Raw genomic sequence first — 6,000 nt, 5'->3', positions numbered from 1 at the left:
GATCCTACTGTATTTTGTCATAACCATGTGCCGTCACATGGTGGCAATGCAGCATAATCAATGATGCATGGCCGGCATTGGTACCATTGCCGTCTCTGTTTCTGCAGATAAGAATGTTTCATGACAAAGCTGTTGTCCCTTTCCTTTACGCTGGATGTCACTATTGGATCAGCTGTTTGTGCAAAACTGTTATGCTGACCTTCACATCCCCTCCCCCAATCTGCCTGCCAGGTCTGCACCATCATGTGTGCTGAGGCAGAAGCATGCATGTGTGAATGAGGCTGTCTGCTGCTCCACCTCCTCCCCGTCTCCCTCCTTCACCATCCTTTGCGCTGCATTTTCCTGCAGGAGACTCGTCACTGTGGCTGAGGCTGTCACAGCCATAACAGCTTCAGCATCAGCATCATTTCCTCATCTGTCTCAGCAGCATCCACTCCATCCTGGAGAGCATTCATTTTTCACAAGCGCACACCCCCTTTTACCTCTCTTTCCTCTAGATTTTTAACTCACATCCTAGGTTTGTTTACCCTGTCGCATCTCCCTCTTCCCTTCTGCTCAACTCAACAGTCTCCCTCACCACCATCCACTCTTCCATAGCACCGCTCAGCAAAAAGCAGGCAAGCTGTCTCTTCTTCCTACAAAAGCGTCTCTTAGCTGGACAGCTGGTCTTCCACTGTCCCTCTGGAGGATGATCCTGTGGATGAAGACAGAGGAGATGGCCCTCGGTGAGCTGCTAGTGAGACTGAGGACCGTCACCCAAAGCATAGGTGGGTGGCAACGACACAATCGGAAGCAGCTCTTGTCTCTGGTCATTGTATTTTTTGCTTGCTGAGGATGTTGCATGTTGATCTTAAACATAGACATAGGTGAAAATACTATTACTAAAATGCAGACACAGTAAGAGACATATTATTCCTTTGCCTTGATGGAATCAAGTCCAAATGGACATCAAAACAAAAGCAGTTTACAAAGCCAATGCAGGATCACAATGTCGAAGCGTGTTGTACAGGAAACCACACAAGCTTGAATGTGCTGCTGTTCATGATCATTCTGCCTCAAGACATGCAGGTGCTTAGTCGGAATACGATTTTATCCTCTGAAATAAAATCTGGTTCATGCTGACATTAAAGAGATATTAAAGTATTTACAATGCGGATAAACAGAAATACTATTGCATGAAAAGCTGTCTCATTTTTTTACAGAAACGCAGGCTGTACACAGGGTGGTTTGTGTTGTGATACACTACCTCACTAACCCCAATTGTAGTACTCCACCCTAGAAAACTATAGTGTGTGGAATATGTCTGATTAGCAAAAGTGTTTTTAAAAAATGAGACACAATGACCTTCCTCTGTAACCGTAGAATGATTATTTAACATAACCTTTTCATTTCCGAATATTCGCACGGTTTCTTTTACTGATTTTGCTGTTAGGTCTGCCTTCCTGAGCTCCCCTCATGGTGTTTTTGTGGTTAGACGGCTTTTTTTCTACTCTATATATGACGTTCTCCTGCTTTTGCAGCTTCTTGATTTATCGCCACCAAATCAAGGACAGACGTTTCTCCTGTGCTAAATTAATGCCACTGATGTGATTTGTGATCTTTGCTTCTGGTCCCTTTTGATCCATTTATAGAGATCTCCCCTAATCCAATCACTGCCAGCACACAACCACTCTAATAAGCATGAACGCACACATGCACAGCCTGCACAGCCTGCACAGACAACCTGCCAAACACTTGGGTGTGTTAATATTTTATTTAATGTTTGTAAAACCTTACTTAGAAAAGCCTACCCTAAAGAGTTATAGCTTTCAGACCCTCATTTCATTTTGCACCTGTACATGTCAAGCTAAAGTGAGAGGAAATAATGTTTTACTAAGTGCATTTACTGGTTTCCCCTTTGCATGGTTTCATTTTTAAGATGATGAAAGCATGGCAGTAGTGAGTGGGTGGACTTGACTAAGGAGGGGGGACTTGGCTATGCCCAGGCTAGAGGAATGAAAATGCAAAGACTCTAAAGGCAAATCAAGAATTGCATCACTCTACTTAGCTAAAATCAAAATGAAAATAAGGTCATATTGTTCCTGGGGTTTTTTAAGTTTGCAATACTATCCTAAAACTGTACATTAATCCAGTCCCTGGTAGCTGTTTATAAAGAAGTGTGACAGGAATTCGCTGTGGCAGGAGAATGAGAGCAGCAATCGGCTCAGAGAGGAGAGTAACGCTGATCACAGAAGACAGCAGAGAGGAAGGGAGAGTGAGGAAAAGGGAGATTCGGGGAATTGAGTCAGCTAAGGATGCATAGGATTTAGCATCATCTAACTTGAAGAACTGTTTTTTTCTTCTTGTTTTTCTCTGATCCATTCTCTGATGGATGTTGCATTGTACACTGTAGAAAGCTGAAGTATTAATTGCTTTTTTTTTGTCCCTTGGGGAATACTGCACTCCTGTCTGTTTCAACTTCTGGCTGCTGGCTGTCTTTGCAGCGCCATTAGCATGAGTGCAACACAACGTGATATAAACCAAAAACATCTATTTGGATCATAACCTGTAGCTGAGTGCATTTTCCTTTTTTGGTAAAGATGATGGGTGATCCAGTTCATTCGTCAATGTAGTAAGCTGTGGGTGGACAAGAGTCGTTTTTTACAGCTTATTCAAGGGAGAGAGAAAATAAAATATTGGGTAAATGGTAGCTTTTCCTAAATGCAATTAAATAAAGCTAACGGATTTTGATCAGATTGTTGCGAATTACACTTATACAGGTAATAAACCAAAATATTAGACACATCAAAACTTTGACCTGATGATGGTGCTAGAATACAGGTTAAAGGATCACCACGGTAATCATTCTAAGGGACGTGTGCGTGGGTCTTTGTGTAGGTGTGTGAGCCTTTATGGCAGTTTATTAAATACTTAGATGTTCACTCACAAAATCACAATTAAAGACACCTGTTGTTTTCGTACAGGAAGTCATGGGATCACTAGCGTCATGTGTAAACCATGAAATTTCATGGCAGTCCTTTTAACAATTGTGGAGGTTTTCTAGTACAATAACACTGATGAACCAATCCACAGCACCATGCTCAGTAATTTAATTGGCAGAACCATTAGTCAGTTAACTGAAAGGAAAACAGTAGGTTAACTACGAATATAATACTTAGAGCCATAATCACTGGAAACCTCTTTCTGACTTTCTAACTGGGCATTTGACCTACTTCCAGCTGATTTAAAAGGACACATCTAGTTCACTGAGTCACAGGTGTCGGCTTTTCCAGCAGGAATGTGTTCTTCTGCAGCTGGTGAAGCTTAGGGGGGCTGTTTCTTTATTTTTTATTTATCGTGCAGCACACGCATGCAAGCCAAGTGGAAGAGGCTTATTATATATTGCGTGGGGGAGTTTATGGCTTGGAAGGAGCTGACTCTCATGAACCTTTGCTTGAAAGCAGTCCATCTATCCCATGAGTATGGTTACATTTTGATAATGGTCATTTGTAACTGAGCAGATTTTTCACTGTTTCATTGATGGAACATTAACTCAACAAGGAGGTGTATAAATCAAATACTATATTGTGTCAGGTTCCTTTTTAAGCTAAAGGTCAATGGTTCATTCTGCCCTAAGTGGGCTATGCTGTTCATCCTTAAAGGCAGAGCAGGTGTATAACCAGATGGATCCAGCAGGCAACTATCAGCTTCCAGCTAGCCAGCCATGCTCAGAGAGATATAGTACCTAGGGATAGCAAGAGTGGTAGTAAAAGCATTCTAAATTTGTCTTTTGCTAGTTACAATTACTGTTTCATGTAAAACAAAATCTAATGTATCACTATATATATCCACCACTTTTATTACATTAGTCTTGATACAGCCTCTGCCACCACATCAGATCAATTGCTCTGGGCTCCTTTGATCAGCTCCATCACCTAGTGGGGGTGGGGGGTCATAGTTTGGTCCCGCCTTCACTGTTGTGATTGGTGTGGGGGTAGGGACAGGCTTAGGGCGTCGGGGGGTTCCCCGGAGGCATCTTCCTTGGGGGACTCAACCCGGGGTAGCGGTCATGTCCGGTTAGGGGCTCTGTTGGCTCTCAGGTGACTGTTTCCTCGCGGCTGCGTGCAGCGGGGCTAGGGGAGGGTCTGTGCTGACGGACGTGGGTTACTGACCTGGTAGCCTGGCTGCCCCTGGGTGGGTCCGGGATGGGCGTGAGGTTCTGGGGGCGCTCCGTCTCTGGGCTGGGACCCGGACCGGGCCTCGGGGGCTTGGGTCCTGGTTGGTGTGTTGCCGGGGTTGTGGGCGGGTGGGTGCATGGGGGCCCAGCCCTGGAGCAGGGTGCCGCCGGTGCATCGAGCCACCTGGGGGGCTCTTCAACTGGTGGGGGAGATTGTCACATCTTGCAGGAGCTTTCCTCTCCTCAGGAGCTCCCTCTGCAGGAGGGGGAGATACAGGAGAGGTGGAGGAAGATCTCAGCCTGGGTGTTTATTGTCTTATGTAGTCTGGAAGATGAGTGGATGGTGGGGTGGGTGCAGTTTTCTCTGTGGTGGGGTTGGGTGGACTGTCCCGGGCTCTGTGGGGCCGGGCGGCGCTGCTGCACTGGGCCCCGGTCTGGATGGGCCTGGGCCCCCTTTCCCTGGCGGGTCGCGGAGTGTGGGGGTGCCTACTGGGGTCAGCGGGGGAGCTGGCCCCAGGGAGGGGTCACTTGCCCCTCCCTTCCTTCCCTCCCCATCTCCAGCTGCCTCCCTCTTCCCGCTCCACCACAACCACCCACACATGCAGGGCCTTGGAGTAGGGGTATGTCACCAGGGTGCAGAGGAGGCTACCCCCCCCTCTGTCCCCTTCTGGCTGCCTCTGCCTCAATTTTATCCCACAACTTAGACATTCACATTACTCACACTCTCATTACACATACATATAGGATCTTGGGGGTGGGCACGATACACGGAGTCCAAAGTACCATCAGGGTGTACACCCCACCCCTGGCATCGTTGCCCACCTCTCAATTTTAAATACACGTAGACATTGAGGGCTAGCAGGAGGGACCATGCGCTTACCTGCTGCTCTCTGGCAGGTAGCTCCAAGCCCTCCTGGGTTTTAAATGCACCTTAAAACACACATGCATCAACACTACAATGAGCGGCTGGAGGGAGGTTTGGAGTCTTCTCTCACCCCCATTCTCTGCGACCTGCTGGAGCAGGGGGGCTAGGAGGAGGAGTTGGCCGTCCGACTGCGGTCTGGAGTGTGGAGCCTTCCTGCTGCTGCGGAGTCGGGGCGGTCTGCCTCCCCCCACCGCAGGGAAAAGGGAAACACCACCTGGGTCTGGGTGCAGTTCCCCCCTCCAGAGGCGGGGGCACCTAGACCCGGTTTGTAGAGTACGCTTGGGGAGTGTGATCGTGTGTACAACGTCTCTTTATGTCTGTCTCCACGTTGGTTGAGTGTGGAGTAAGTGCATATGAGAGCATGAGGGTGGGAATGGATGTTTGTATCTGTGTGTGCCTGTATGTCTGTGTCTATATGTCAGGTTGGGTGTCAGGCGCCACCTCTCTGGGGACATCTCAGGACCTCCAAGGTTTGGAGGCCTATCTCCCCCTACCACCACTTCCCCTGCCAGTGGCGGACCCCCTCAGACATCGGTGCGTTGGTGGTTCTTTGTGTCCGGGGGTGGGCGTCCAGGTACACACCGGCTCACTCCTTGGCGGCCGCTTATCGGGGCCTGGAGCCTGGGGCTCACTCGGGCCACTTCGGAGGTGGGGTGCCCCCGGCCTCTCGGCCTGGGGCTCGGTCAATCAGGCGCAGCTGGCTGCCGGCGGAGCTCACGGGCGCGTCACTGCAACTCCCCCTGGCTTCTGCTCCGCGGCTGCTGAGTGACCCCTCATCTGGGACTCTCCTCAGCTCTTTCCGGGACAGTGGCGCAGCTGCCCCTCTGTTGGTCTTCCTTGGTCTCTTGTGTTCTGGGGGCCTCTGGATGTCTGGAGTTTTGATCTCCTCCACACCTGCTTCATGCCCTGGAGGACGGGG

Source organism: Rhamphochromis longiceps, linkage group LG16, assembly GCF_057381845.1.
Source record: "Rhamphochromis longiceps isolate RC_006_pf linkage group LG16, R_longiceps_female_GT1.1, whole genome shotgun sequence".
NCBI classification, from domain to species: domain Eukaryota; kingdom Metazoa; phylum Chordata; class Actinopteri; order Cichliformes; family Cichlidae; genus Rhamphochromis; species Rhamphochromis longiceps.
This window is presented reverse-complemented; position numbering follows the sequence as displayed.